Raw genomic sequence first — 16,116 nt, forward strand, 5'->3', positions numbered from 1 at the left:
TTTTTGGTCTTTCTCAGCTTGGTGCACGGTGTTTTTTTTTAAACGTTAACTGGCATGGAAAGAACATTAGGGAGAAAGTTTGCACTGGATCCCTGAATCTTAAAATAATATATTTTCATAATGGTCACCATACACATTTCTAGCCACATAATCTAACTCCTTGAATCCACATATTCTACTCCTCATACTTGCTATTGCTTTTCTTTCTTTTTAAAAGATATTTATTTATTTGTCTATTTATTTTTGGCTGCATTGGGTCTTCATTGCTACGCACGGGCTTTCTCTAGTTGCGGTGAGCAGGGGCTACTCTTCGTTGCGGTGCGCGGGCTTCTCGTTGCGGTGGCTTCTCTTGTTGTGGAGCACGGGCCCTAGGTGCGCGAGACCAGTAGTCATGGCTCGTGGGCTTAGTTGCTCACATAAATACAGTAAAGTTTATAAATAGTAAGTGTAAAGTCAACGAAGTTTCTTCCTATAATTATCACCAGATCAAAGAAAAGAAGATAATCATCAACCGCTATCTTATCCTTTCCCACCTGCGATTTTGGCTCCCTAAATTATCATTATATTCACATCTAACACTCTAAGTTAGGTTAGCTTTGACATATATATATATATATATATATATATATATATATAGTTGTTGTTTTGTTTCTTTCAATTAAGATTCAACCTCTGAGATTTCTTCATTTCGTTGTTCATTCCTTCATTTCATTGTCCATTTTAATTGCTATTGTTGTATTAATAGACCACATAATTTATTTATCCATATTTCTTTGTTCATGGACATTTGGGGTTCTCAGGTTTAGCAGTTATTAATGTTGCTGCCATGAGCATTAGTATTTGTGTGTGTGTGTGTGTGGTACGCGGGCCTCTCACTGCTGTGGCCTCTCCGTTGCGGAGCACAGGCTCCGGACGTGCAGGCTCAGCAGCCATGGCTCACGGGCCCAGCCGCTCCGTGGCATGTGGGATCTTCCCGGACCGGGACACGAACCCGTGTCCCCTGCATCGGCAGGCGGACTCTCAACCACTGTGCCACCAGGGAAGCCCCTGCCTCTCTTCTTCTCTCCTCCATGAACACCCCTTAATACCTAAGTAGTTTGAAAATGTACCCAGTGAATGAGGAGGTGGTGATGCACATGGGAGAGGAAGCTGGGTACAGCTCCTTCCCTGCAGGCAGCTAGCCAGCCCACGGCCAGTTGGAGCTGGAGAAGTGCAGTAGAAAGAAATTAAAAATTTGACTATTTCATGGGAACAAACATTCTAAGAACAAATTTGAGATTTTTGTGAAAGTTTCTTAAAGTAACCAAAGGAATTTTGCCAAATAAGAGTTATTCGAAAAGCTATGAAACTGAGTTTTCATCCAGGGACATAGGAATAAATTTCCACAAGGTAAATTTTCAAAGTACAATAAGAGGCCCAATAAAATCACTTTGTGATAGCTTCCCATGACTCAAACGTGTGCAAAATACTGGTTGCAATACACCATGGGTGGCAGTATACATGGTAACAGAAACATATAAAATAGAATATTAGAACTAAGAATGCTTTGGACGTTAGGGATTATACAGAAACTTGTAGACTTGGAGAGACAGAAAAGGGGAGAAATAAATGACTGGCTTTTTTGGTAGACTCAGGGAGGCTAGTCTAACTGGATAGATGGCTTTGTATTATAGGGTAGTGACATATAGCAGTTTTTAACTGCTAAGATAAGAACTTTAATTTCACAGGTAATTGAAAGTCTGTACATGTTTTTGAAAAGTAAACCACTGTTATTCAATCTGTGATGAATCTGAAAATCTCTAATGTAGATTAGATAGATAAATAGATAGATAGGTATACATCAGTGTTCTATCATATATCTGATATTACCCTACTATTAAGGCAACCAACCATTTTACATATTTTAAGATACCTTCATTTTTTTCTTTTCTTAAAAAGGAAGCATTCTAAAACGTACAAAATTCTAAAACTTTAGAACTTATTTACCTAGAGACTTTCTTCTGGATAGATAGACAGATAGATAGATAGATAGTAGAAAAATGAGAGAAAAATGAGGATGACATTAGGACAAAGTAGTTACAGTCAATAAGAAAATCATGGGGCTTCCCTGGTGGCGCAGTGGTTGAGAGTCCACCTGCCGATGCAGGGGACGCGGGTTCGTGCCCCGGTCCGGGAAGATCCCACATGCCGCGGAGCGGCTGGGTCCGTGAGCCATGGCCGCTGGGCCTGCGTGTCCGGAGCCTGTGCTCCGCAACGGGAGAGGCCACAACAGTGAGAGGCCCGCATACAGCAAAAAAAAAAAAAAAATCATGAAATTGGTGATTCAAGGGTGTGATCTTGTGACACACAACTTGTGAGCAGCTTGTCACATTTTATCCTGTTGCTATAATACTGTTGTGTATGGAAGAAGTATCATCGCTCTAAGCTATGTGCTTGTTCCTCCTTGGCTTCTCCCTTTTTGACCACTCCTACCCACCCCATGTTTCTTACTGTGGCAACGGAAGTTCTCAAGAAACACGGGCATTACCTCCCTCTCACCTCCCACTGCCTGTGAGTCACTAGTTTTTCTTGATTTCTCCATGATTAAGACCAACTATTTTGAACGGGCATTCACAGTTCTTTATGAATGAGTCTCTGATTTCCTTTCCAATCTCATCTCTTGCCATTTTCCTTCTCTATATATTCTTGTCAAAGGGTTACAGCAAAACCACAATGATTTAGGGTAAAGTAGGGCATGGATGATGCCAAGACATTGTTAAAAAAACAAAATATTTGGACATGGATTCCTTGTGATTACTTTCAACAGGGACGTGAAAGCTTATATTCTTATCAAGAGTTGATGAGAAACAGTGTGTGAATAATGAATGTTCATTGCCTGTTCTGGAGGAGTAGAGAGTCTCTCAGATCTTGGTGCTAAATCATGGCAAGTGAGTTTCCAAACCCTGCTTTAGTAAAAACAGCCTTTCCCATTAACTTCTGAGATGTTCTTGGAACAGAGTGGTGAATTGCTCCTCCAATCTCATACACCTGCCCCGATCCTCTTCTCTGTTATGTGTGAATTAAGAGTAAGAATATTAGACAATGATGGTGAAAGGGTCTAGACTTTGGATTAATTAACACACAGAATTAATTTTCTGCTTTACACCTACTATCTGTGTTACCTTTGGAAACATTGCAGATTTAGTCTCTCAAGGCCTCTAAATTCTCATCTGGAAAATTGGATTGCTATTTGTGTTTTAAAAGAAAATATAACTAAACAAGCAAAACACTTAGAAATTAAAGTGTGGAGACCGCAGCTCTAAATTTTGAGGACTTTAGCTTTATAGATATGACTTTCCTTTCACTTTTGAAACCAACAGTGCCTAAGAGGCTATGTTCAAATTTAGTGATCTTCGATTTATTTTCCTCCAATTCATGGAGGATCCAACTTCTCCTTGAATATAAACTGTTCTTTAATATGAGTACTATCACTAGAACTATCATTGTTTCCATTCCATTTTTTAAATAAATTTGTTCACTTAATTTTTAGACTTGAAAATTTTAAAAAAAAAAAAAGGACATAATGCACGGAAAAAGTACGCAAAAAATGCTATTGTCTCTTAAAAAATAAAAACAACAAAAACACATACACGGGGACTTCCCTGGTGGCTCAGTTGTTGGAGATCTGCCTGCCAATGCAGGAGTCACGGGTTCCATCCCTGGTCCCTGTGGATCCCACATGCCGCGGAGCAACTAAACCTGTGCGCCACCACATGCCACACAGCAACTAAACCCGTGCACCACAACTACTGAGCCTGCGCTCTAGAGCCCGCGAGCTGCAACTGCTGAAGCCTGCACACCTAGAGCCCGTGCTCCACAACAGGAGAAGACACCACTGTGAGAAGCCCCTGCACCACAATGAAGAGTGGCCCCTGCTTGGCAAAGCTAGGGGGAGCCCGCAAGCAGCAGCAAAGACCCAATTCAGCCAAAAAAAAAAAAAAAATACACACAAAAAATTCCATCAAAATACACACATTTTATTTAATGTTATCAACCTCTTTACCTATGCAAAATCTTGTTAATACTTGCAATTATTCAGTAAATAACTTGCAATTATTCAGTAAATAAACTTCTATGTTCTTGTTTCCATGGTGTAGTGGCTGTCACATTTGCCTCACACTTCTATGCTCTATTTTATTCACATAACCAGAAAAGCAGGCCCCTTTCTACATTATTTTAACTGCTCTATAAATATAATTTTAATGGATGCAAAAACACTCTTCACCAAAGTTGATATCCTGATGTAGTTAACAATCGTTTAACAATATTTTCTAAAAACTCAGCATTATAAATAATATTTGGGGAATGTCTCCATGCTTACAGGTTTTTATGATGCTGTCAGATTTTTTTTTAACTGTTTGCCCAAAATAGATTTACCTAGTAAAAGAATATGAAGATTTTATGCTTTTTATAATTATTGTCATAGGTAACATTGGTCTTTATGATCTGTATTTAGCATACCATTGTATCCAGAGAGATTATCTATAAATTTTTCTTCAATCATTTATTTAAACCACATTTTAAAGGTATTATTATGTACCAAACACCATTATAGATGTTGATGATACACTTGTGAACAAGATAGAAAAGATATCCTTTTCTGGGAGTTGCAGTTTCAGTAGAGAGAGGAAGCATATTATAAATCAAGTAGGAAGAATGAAAATGAAAGGTCGGCAGGAAGGAAAGAAGGAAGGAAGGAAGGGAGGGAAGGAGGGAGGGGGGAAGAGTGGAGAAAACATGAAACAAGAAGCAAAAGGAAATTTAAAAAGAGTTCTAACAATGAAAAAGTCTCTACAGACAATTGTAATGTATGCAACATTTATTTGGCCTAATTAGGAGCTAAAGAATAAAAAATTTTAATGACAAAATTAGTGAATTGAACACCAACTTTCAAATAAAGGCAGGGATATGTGCCTGTCCAAAGTGTTAGGAAATAATAATTCAAAGTTCAGAATTTTCATAGAAAAAATAAGCAAGTGAAATATCAATCAATTATAGGAAATTCAAAACTGACATGTGACCAAAATTCACTCTGAATGACATCAGGGCGATTCCTCATTTCTACATTTTGAGGATAATCTGCTTAATGTAAGCAGTAAAGAATGAGGACTTTTATGAAATCTATCTTACCTTATAACATCTCCAGGAATATGAGGCACTGAAACCTACCATTTTGTCAGTGCAGATTGAGATGCTAACATGGGTATCAACTCATGAGAGCATTATTCAGGAAAATATAATCATGTTGACTTTTCATTGATGTTTGAAAGGAAGAAGTCTGATTAGATCATTAAGTTTATTTCCCACAGGCCAGAGCAAGAGAAGCATTTAGAGAAGGTCACCTGGCCTCATATTTTTCTGAGGGAGGGTCTTGGCTACCCCTCACTGGAATGACTGAAAATGTCCCAAAATGTCCCAAATATGGGAAGATGTTTGTTATCTTCTTCACAAGTGATCACAGAGCATATATGATGATTCAAAGGGACTTCCAAATGCAAGTAACTCAATTAGGGAAGACACAATTCCAAGAAAGATAATATGGTTGCAATCAATAAGTTAGTTACTAAAAATACTCATTTTTCTGTACCAGTGTTTTGAAAGTGCTAGAAAGTAACTTCATTCTTTTCATTTACATGGCAACCAATTAGGATTGTGTTAAAGATATTACTTTTTAAGTTGAATATTTTACCTTTGAATTTTTTCCCCTTTATTGCAATTGCTAATTTTTCAATTGCCAGGAAGTTTCCCAATTTGAGGCTGAGTATAGCATTATAGTTGAGCAGTTGTCTGCATAACAATATTTTTGAAAATTAATTAGTCCTTGAGATATGATCCTTTTTTCTCCTTGGGATTCTCACTTGCTGAGAATAGTGTGAACTATTTTTTTCCAAATTGAGTGGTGGCTTTTACAGAACAATGAGAGGGATGGTTCAGTGTGGGTGTCTTTTGTTTTAAAGTGCTGTCTTGCTTAATAGGTTCATATTTACAGCAGTGTGAAAAAATATCTGGTTTAGATTGGTCAGTGGGTCTCATAAAAGAATATATATTTATTCATCTGTTCTTCAGGTTCTAATATTGAGGCCTAATTTATTATTTTGTTTCCCTCCCCAGTGTGTGGGTAGCTGCAAGGAGTGACTTTGCCCTCCTTTTTTTTTTTTTTTTAACATCTTTATTGGGGTATAATTGCTTTACAGTGGTGTGTTAGTTTCTGCTTTATCACAAAGTGAATCAGTTATACATATACATATGTTCCCATATCTCTTCCCTCTTGCGTCTCCCTCCCTTTTAAATTGGTCTTTCTCTACTAGGCTACCTGGAAGAAACCTCCTACCCAAGAGATTTGGAATTAACTGATCGGGGGTGATGTTTGGTGTGGCGCTTTGTGAAGCTCTCTAGATCAGACCCACCACTCACATTTGTCAGCCAGGGAAGCCCACGTGCACATGTCCAAATACTCTAAAGATCTGCGCTAAGTTATCAAACTCTCAGTATGAGATGCCCTATCATCCTACCTTGACACATAAGTCCTTGTTAGGATGCAAAGGGCTGGTTACCCAAGTTGAATTTGAGGACTCCTGGGAGTTATAACAGGAACATGACTTCATGGAGTGAGTCAGACTGCCTCATCCAGAGATCTTCCCTTGCCCTTTCTCTTCCCACCTGCAGCTCTGTCCTGCACCATGACACATCTGTGTAGACACCCCTGGGACGAGGGGTGTGAACAGAAGACATGACACAGTCTGCTCTTGAGAGGATAGATGTAGGACAGAGCCTCTGTGGGTTGGGAAGTGAGCTTGGACATTTTTGTCCAAGGAGCGGCTTGGACAAAAATTTGGAGCGGCTGGGCCCGTGAGCCATGGCCGCTGAGCCTGCGCGTCCGGAGCCTGTGCTCCGCAGCGGGAGAGGCCACAGCAGTGAGAGGCCCACGTACCGCAAAAAAAAAAAAAAAAAAGGCTTCAAATGCTTGGCTTTTTATTTATTTATTATTTATTTATTTATGGCTGTGTTGGGTCTTCATTTCTGTGCAAGGGCCTTCTCTAGTTGTGGCAAGCGGGGGCCACTCTTCATCGCGGTGCGTGGGCCTCTCACTATCGTGGCCTCTCTTGTTGCAGAGCACAGGCTCCAGACGCGCAGGCTCAGTAGTTGTGGCTCACGGCCCTAGTTGCTCCGCGGCATGCAGGATCTTCCCAGACCAGGGCTCGAACCCGTGTCCCCTGCATTGGCAGGCAGAGTCTCAACCACTGCGCCACCAGAGAAGCCCTATATACATATAATTCTAAACCACAAATTAACCCTGATTTTTTGTGGATGTGTGTGTATGTGCACAGGCAGGTCTCTGTTTCTGTCGTCTAGTCACTCTGTGCCCACATCTTATAGTTTTCTCTATCTCATTCTCTCCCCCTTGGTTGTTTCTTGTTCTTTCTCTGTTATGTGCTGTGTTTCTTACTCCATCACTCTTGCATTGTGCTTCATTCTCTTTCTTTAGAAACACACACCCTCACTCACATGCACCCAAACACACATGTACACATAGGCACCACGTAGACTGAAACAATGGGTACAGATATGAGATTATAGATATGACTTTTTCAAGAGTATCCAGAGATCGCCAGGTATAAACATACTTAGCATCCAAATCAGGAAGCTCCTTCCAGCTGCACAAAACTCTTATAAGAAACTTTTATTCACTTTCCACCTATTTCTCTGGCCTGGGAGAAAGTAAGTACCGTCTACAGGAAATGTCACCATTTTAACTAAGAAAATATGCTAAGTCCAATTAAATAAATACACAGCTGTTATTCCTTTGGGTAGACAGATAGCATATGTCATTTTCTTACTGAGGAGAGGAGGGGTCATTATTGAGCGCAGTGTAGGGGCAATTAATTGATAAAGTGATGATGTCAGCGGCCCAGTGTGAGAGGACAAAGGACTCTGGCATTTCCTTAAATAACTGGATAATTCTAGCACACTTTCTAAAACAGATTAAACTATTTGACTCAGAAGCACCTCTCTTTCATTTTCATAGAGATTACTGTAGCCACATTAAACAAAATGCTATAGGCCGTTGATTTACTATCAACTTCCTGTTTTAATTTAAAAGCAGATCTCTAGGTTCTCTTGTTTTACTGCCTTCTTCTTAGATGTTTATGTTTTTCAAAATGAAGCCATGATGTCGAAGTTTGAAAAAATACACGTGGTATATGCCACTTCCTATCGTTTATTTTCCCATTTCAGTAACTGTGTAAACATTTATAAGGTTCTGCTTTTTTTGGAGGGGACATGGGTTGTCCTACAGAGCATCATTTAAAGAAAACTAACCTATTAATCCACAAACATAATAATCGGCTTGGATCTAACCAGCAATGTCGAAATTTGTTTGGTTTTCTTCAAATAGATTAATTCCAAGAGTATAAATTTTTTTAATTTAATTTAGTCTTGTAATTTTCTCACTTATATGTTAATTCCCAACCAAGCCTAAATCAACCAAACCTAGGTTCTTTATACTTAATTAATTTGGTAAATGAATTAATTGTGACTCTTATTGCCACTGTAAAGTAACTAAAATTGAGTTTTCTTTTCAAATTATCACATGTAAATCTATTTTATCTATAGTCATATAGTTTATACATCTGTGTATATACAAACACAATGTAGAAAAATATTTTTCCTGACTTTATTATTTGATGCCTTTAAAAGTTGAGAAATGACATCTATCATTTTTGCAATATACTGCTAAACCATATTATGGAAAAATTTGTAACTGTGAACTGGTGAATTTTAACATAATTTTCCAAAGAACCACACTTGTTGTTTCTGAAATATTATGATTAAATTTGCTTTAATGAACAACCTTCTGAAAAAAATTGAGGAATAGATGTCCTTAAGAAGAATATGTGACTAAAAGAAGACAGTTTCTACGTCTTAAACCCCAAGTGTTTAACAAAAACAATTACAACTCTGTGATTGTACAAAAATATATAATTTTTTATAATAATTCAGCTTTAAAATTTTTTTTGTCTTAGCAATAGTCTTTAACAAAATTTGATGGTTCCATTACTTTCCTGTATTTAAATTCCAAGAGCTTCAAAAGGAGGATAAGATCTCAAATGAGAGAGCAGCTTAAACTCCACATTCACAAAAGGGAATTACAAGGTCAATTCCAGAACTTCCTTTTCAATTCAAATGAAGCTGCAGACTCTGTTTTCTTTTTTGGAAACTTTTAAACAACGGGGTATTATTTCCCATATTTCATTCATGAAATGGATGATTTAAAATTGTTTTCATGGTTAATGTCTCTGCACCTTGATTTGCCACAGAAAATAGGAGTCTGTAGATTTCCTGTACAACTTACTCTGAAAGCCAAAAAAATTCTTGAATAAATGCTTTCAAAGCTAAGGCAGCTGCTTGTCAATTAAATGAGGCTTTTTATTGGCTCTCTGGTCTTTTCTCAGCACAGATTTTCTTCATTAAAGCTTTCCCCCCTTTTTCCTGTTCCTGAACATGCTTTTGTTAAAAGAGTAGCAATAAGTGCAAGCTATTACACAAGCAGGATTCATATTCCTCTAAATATTCAACCTTTTGAGCAATAAGAAATGGGCTGAGAAAAATTGAGGTTCAATTCCATATCATTTAATTCTTAACTGGGATGTTCCAAGTACGGGTTCTCTCTGTAAAAGATATGATATATGGCATATCCCATAAAGAACATACAGATGTGTAAAATGTTGGAGTGTCTGCATGACATCACAACACTTGTGTATTGCTATCAAATGTTTCCAACCTTCCAACTGCTTATGAGGAAAGAGCTCAACTGTCTAAGGAAACAAAAGTGTCTTTTTTTCTCCTACGTTTTCCTCTTTATGAGGACAAGAAGGCAGTGAAGGTGACCAATGTGGTTTTAGATATCACAAACTTGACAAATGCATACCAATGAAAATTATTCAACTAACATGTAACTTTCAATCTTCAACAAGTGCATTTATATTCATAATAAGGCAGCATCTACTAGGAGGATTATGTGAATAGAGTCACCAGAACTTACACAGGAACACACAGCAGTGTGGTTTCCTTTTTGTTTACCTGTTAATTCCAGCTGGTTGGTTCCATAGACTAAGATGGGGTAAGGGGGAAGGAGGAAGATTGTTGTCAAGAATTATACTACTCCTTAGGATGAAAGGAAATGGATGCATTCAGAAGTAATGCTTGGAAATGCCATTGACTAGCACCATAAATTATAAACCTCATGGAACAGTTTCACTCACTGGTATCTTTATAATTTTTCTCTCACTTTTTTATTTTCAATGAGATTTTTGTATATACGTACATATATATATACATACATATAACCCCTTTTCATGTGCAGCTCTAAACAACCTTTAATTAAAGGTTTTTGGGTTTTTTATTTTTTATTTTTTGAAACAATTCATTTGTTGGGAAACAAATTCATTCAAACTCTCCTTTTCCTCCATTCCTTCCACCTTTAAAACTCTCCCAATGAAGAATGAATCTTCTTTGCATGAAGTTATTCTAGTGTAAAATTATTCTTGCTGAAGGAGAATCAGAGGAGGCGCTGAGATAAATCAGCAAGTGATCACTCTGTGTGTTATTCCAGGACACCCTCCCCATAAACTTGCCCACCAATGCCTAAGGCTTTGCACAGAAACCACCAGATGTTGTAACAGAGATACAGGTGAGCACAGCTGTGCAGGTAGGGATTCAAGTAGAGACATTTCAAAACACTGTGCCTGAAACACTGAGGCTTAATCGAGGTGTTTGCTTTTGGAAGAAGTTCATGGAAGCACTCTTTCATAAAGCTGTCTTTGTGTTGGGTGTGTATGTCACTGCCCACTTATTAAGAGAGAAAGAAAACTCAGGGTCTTGTATGGCAAAGGAAACATTCACAGAAGAAACATGTTACAAACTGAGGAATATCATGGTAGTCCTTAAGGCATAACTAGATGCTGTGCATGCTATATCCAGTGAGTCATAAAATCAAAGAATAGAGGGAAAATAACTTTCTTTTCTCTTTTTTTTTTTCTGCTTTTGCTTCTGTTCTAACTATTCCAGTGCTTTAAAAAGCCCAACGTTGCCTGAGTTAACGGGATAAACAACATTGCTTAGTTAGTGCAAGCATGTATTTGTTGTGAAGATTCTTATTGCTTATTACATAATACGTGCTACAAAACTGATTTACGCTTCACCCGTACTGTGTTCCAGCGGTGCTCAGGTAAATGCCGATAAGTGTTTCCATGACTCTGAATTGTTTTATAGATTTAGATTTGTTAGATTTGCCAGCAAGCAAATTGTTATATAAAAGGGCTATGCAAAGCTACCAAAAATCATAGTTATTTTATATCTGCAAATAAATCTAAAGTTTTTGCTTAATCAACATTATTAGGTGTAATGTTGAGACTCATCTTAGTCAAAGAGGCAACTGCAATCATGGAACACCCTATTTAGTGTTAAAGTTAATTATTTTAAAGTATCAGTGTATTCTTTTAGAAGTACATAAAGCCAGTTAACAAGATACTTTTTTTAAAATTTTGCTTTTTGATCCACTTTTCAAATTTTATCATTGTTAGTTAATACTAGAGGACAATCGTTATATAAACACACAAATAGGCATACATGGATACATATGAATGTATATAAATGAGCTTTTGAAAAGCATATCTTACATGCTTTTGTAAATATATTTCTTATAAAAAATTAAGAAATATCTTACATGCTTTTGTAAATATATTTCTTATAAAAAATTAAGAAATTGTCTCAGAAGATCTGATTTGGGGGGACTTTTCCTGAAAACTGGTAAAACTTTGGGTATTGTTTTGCAAACACCAATAGGGTATGAAAATCTGGACTTATAAGTCCTTTCACTTATTTAGCCCCCCCCAGAATCTTATCACTTTATTTCCTTCTAAAAGGATGTCTAAGTGCCACAGTACCATGAGAATATCGGGTCTTCAAAGCATGCTAAAATATTTTCCTGCCCAAGCTGTAGTTCAGTATGTCAAAGTCACAGCACGTGTTCCTGTGGGATGAATGGCACAGTGGAGAGGAATTCCCAGAGCATCATTGCAATCATCTGGGTGTGACTCTCTTCTCTGTATTTCCCTGGTAGATGTAGAGACTAGGTACACAGGCTGAACTGGAGGTGTGGCTGTGAAGCTATGGCCCACTGCTTTCCTTCCCAGGCTCCTGTCCTTGAACACGCTTCAGGATGGGAATACAATTCTTATTCTCCAAGGCAACATGCAGGACATAGAGTCTTTGTCGATGTATCACTGTTGGAGCATCTTCTGAGGAGTGAGGCCCAGCTGTGCCACTTGACAGAAGCTGAGGGTGTAGGAACTGCCTGACATCAGCAGGGAACCTGTTCCCTATCTGGCAGCACAACGCTGTCCTCAGGATAGATTGCAATACGATCTTAGAAGCCCAGCCTCCAGCTCGGATAGGGTCTACACGGAGTATTCCAATTTGGGTATTTTTTCTTTTCCCTATACTTCTAGAAATGTCTCACCTTTCATTTGATATTTAAAAATATGCCAACTGAGAAAACTTTTGGGTGCTGTTTTCAAAACAAAGCAAACAAATATATATATATATATATATATATACACACACACATCTAAATACTATGTGCATGTATACATACATGTACATATATAATTGGTGGAAACACTTTAGAAAACAAGGGTTTTTAACAACAAGGTTTCAGTGAGAAAACACTAGTTTTATTTATTCTATGAATGCTTTTTTTATACCCAAATTAAAACTGTTGAATCATAACTATCAGTAAGAGATGCCAGGATGCTTCTGCAGGGAGAAGAGATTCTCAAAGGGCAGCAGCATCTGCTGCTTCAATTCTTCAGTTTTACCCTTCTCTGAAATTGACAAAGAACATTCAGGAAGTCCTCTCTTTTCCTCTCAAAATATATAAAGTCTTCCTAAATGGATACCACTTCAATAAACTATAAGAATACTTTAGTTCAAAGTCATGCCAAAAATATATACCATGAAAGCTTAAGATTCATAAAAACTATTAAGTAAAACAATCCTTACCCTACCTTCCAGCTTCATAAAAACTATTAAGTAAAACAGTCTTTAACCTACCTTCCAGCTTTATATCCTTCCCAAGTTAAGGTTTCTTTCATCAATCTTATACCCTGGCTACTTCTGACTTCCTGTTAAGTTGTCTCACGTAGAAAAATGGTATTTTACCTAGGATACCAGGCTCTAAATACTTAATTATGCTCGTGTTCTCAATGGAGTTTTCCCTAGACGTATTCTGGAAATTTCTCCGTTACCTCATTCAGCACCACCTGGATAGCATATGCTGTGCAGGTTTAGTAAGGGAACTGGGGAGAGATACTAAGTAGGAGGTACTGCAGAAAAACTGCCTTGACTGAGCTACAAGTCTCACAAGAGGACACCACGATCCTGCACACATTCTAGGTATTTTCTACTCGGCAATAAATTAAAATTCATTCCTCAGACATTACAGATGTTATCTTCATTTATTATCTCGCAGAGAAAGAGACTGAATTCTTCACCCAATTAGACTTTTTCTTCTTCTTTTTAATCAGCAAAACACTCCAGTGAGTAGAATTTGAGGTTTAAGACATAGCAAAGGAACTTCAGACCTTATATTCCTGTTGTTAGCTAATATTTAAAAAGCTTGTCAAAGTCTGTCTAATAAATCAGTTAGATATTCAATCTTCATTTAGTATGTTTTATTCAGATCATTCTAAAAAATGCTAATCTGAGAATATGGGGCAGAAAGAAGGCACCAGTGAATGGCAGATTTTATCATCAATTTCACTATTTTATGTATTATAAAAATTAAACACATATGTTGTGCCAGAAGTGCTAGGATCTTTGTCTAACTTGTTCTACTAACCTGCCTCATGGAAATTATTATTCCCACTTTCTAGAATGAAAAATGAGGCTCTGGAAGCTTAAACAGCATGTCTTATATCACTCTGCTGGTACACTGTATGCAAGACTACCTACCTGAAAAGTCTACACTCTCCCTTATGCACCGTTAAATTATATTTTAATTTAGCCAGGTAGGAAAAACTATTAAATTGGAATGAGTGATCAGTAATTGTCAAAAAAACAGAACAAAACTGAGAATACATTGAGGAGAGTGAAGGCTGAGAAAAAAAATTTTAGATTCAAGCTATCAAGTTATGACTTCTATTTCAGAGAGTAGTGTAGAAATAACATTTAAAATGAAAGAAAAAAGAAATAGGGGAGCTAAGATCTATTTCTTGCTTATTATTTTTCATGCAACATATTAGTCACTTTAAGTATACTATCTCTTTTAAACATCACAATAATGCCCCAAGCTTGGGATTTGTTGGCTAGTTAACAGATAAGGGAATTTCAAGGTACAGCAAGATGAGCTTAAGTTTAAGTTCACACAACTAGGAAGTAGTGATGCTTGATTTTGAATGAAGGATTTTGAAATCCCAGAGAACATATACGTTTTCCACTACAGATGGACACACATAGCCATACTTAATTATAAAATAATTTTATGAATGTATTTGTATATTTACCATTAAATACTCCAAATTATGTAGTGGAACAAATATCTCTGCACCTAGTCAGGTTGGGTTTGGATGAGGGAAAAATTATATACACAAAGTGTAATCTATAGAAAATGAAAATGGTGCTTTTAAGGCTATAACATTTCAGAATACAATTTTAGCTATGTCCAAGTAAGCCGACTGACCAAACACTCTCCAAGTTATTGTATTTCTTCTAATTGATGTTAAAAATTACTGAACAGGAACTGAATGCCACCTATATTCCAAGAAGACTCATACAGGTTATCTAGCTTAACTCCCTGAGTTAGGGTTCACAGATGTAATATTATGGAGGCGGAAACTGTGACTTAGAGATCTCCTGAGTTGAAACTGTTACTAAGTAGCAGAAATTACATTTTTTGAATGTAACTGTGATTCTTGTAATGATCTCTTTTTTCATTTCCTCCACAAATGTATTAACTGTATGTACCTCATGAAGCTACTGAATTGGCTCTTTTCCCTGAACTACTTCAATGGGCTTTTTGCATTGTAGCTTGCGGGTAGATTCAAAGAATTTGGACTTTGGTATTTTTGCTTCTGTATTTATGGGAAGTAAAACCGATTTAAAAATCTTTCATTTTCATTTACATAAACCCAAAGAGCAGGTAATATATTAAAACAATAAGTTTTAAATTAATGCCTAGATATTCTGTGACTCACAGTCTTTCTGACACTCATGGCCAGAACCTTCATAAAGAACATGACTCCTGCAACATGGTCAAAACATAGATAAGGTTTAAAAAACAAAGGCACTAAGTATTCAGTGGATTTCATTATCCTAATTATCTATAGAAATATTGTCATGTTATGAAATCACCTGTAAAATATACCTCCAAGATTAGAAGGTTTAATTTTTATTGTAAAATAGACCGTGTCTACACAGGTTGCTTACTACAAGCCTACTTTTCTTTATTATCTCTTTCTTGACAGTTAATTTTGATAAAATTTTTTGATGAAGAAATATCAGTGTTGCTGGTATATGCCAGGTAGAGTAGACAAGGTTGTGTACAATTTGAAAGAGCGAGCAATGAATTAAATTCAAGAGTTAATTTGCATATGGAATGATCTATACAAGGAGACAAATTCTGACTCTTTAATGCGGTAGAAGGAAAAATTTCCATGTTTCTTTAAGTTATGTCATGTGATAATACATGGGACTCTTTGATAATTATCTTATTGCAAGCATTTGCAACTTTTTACAATATTTACAATGAGAAGGTAATTTATCTCCTTGTCTTTGTACATCTTTTTAAAAGGGGCATATACTTGGAATGAGACATGCAACCACACACGTGTATATAAGGTATACACATAGTTAAAGATTAGGAAGTTGACATTGAAAAAAGTTAATTACTTCTCTGAGTGGCAGGGTAGAACGTAAAACAAATGCTCCTATTCTGAATCCTTTTCCCAACATCTGTCAGCCAGAAATTTTTAAATTAAGATTGTGGCATCTAGGAATTTTCCTGTGGGTCATGCAAAA

The sequence above is a fragment of the Orcinus orca genome, chromosome 18, assembly GCF_937001465.1.
Source record: "Orcinus orca chromosome 18, mOrcOrc1.1, whole genome shotgun sequence".
Taxonomy (NCBI): domain Eukaryota; kingdom Metazoa; phylum Chordata; class Mammalia; order Artiodactyla; family Delphinidae; genus Orcinus; species Orcinus orca.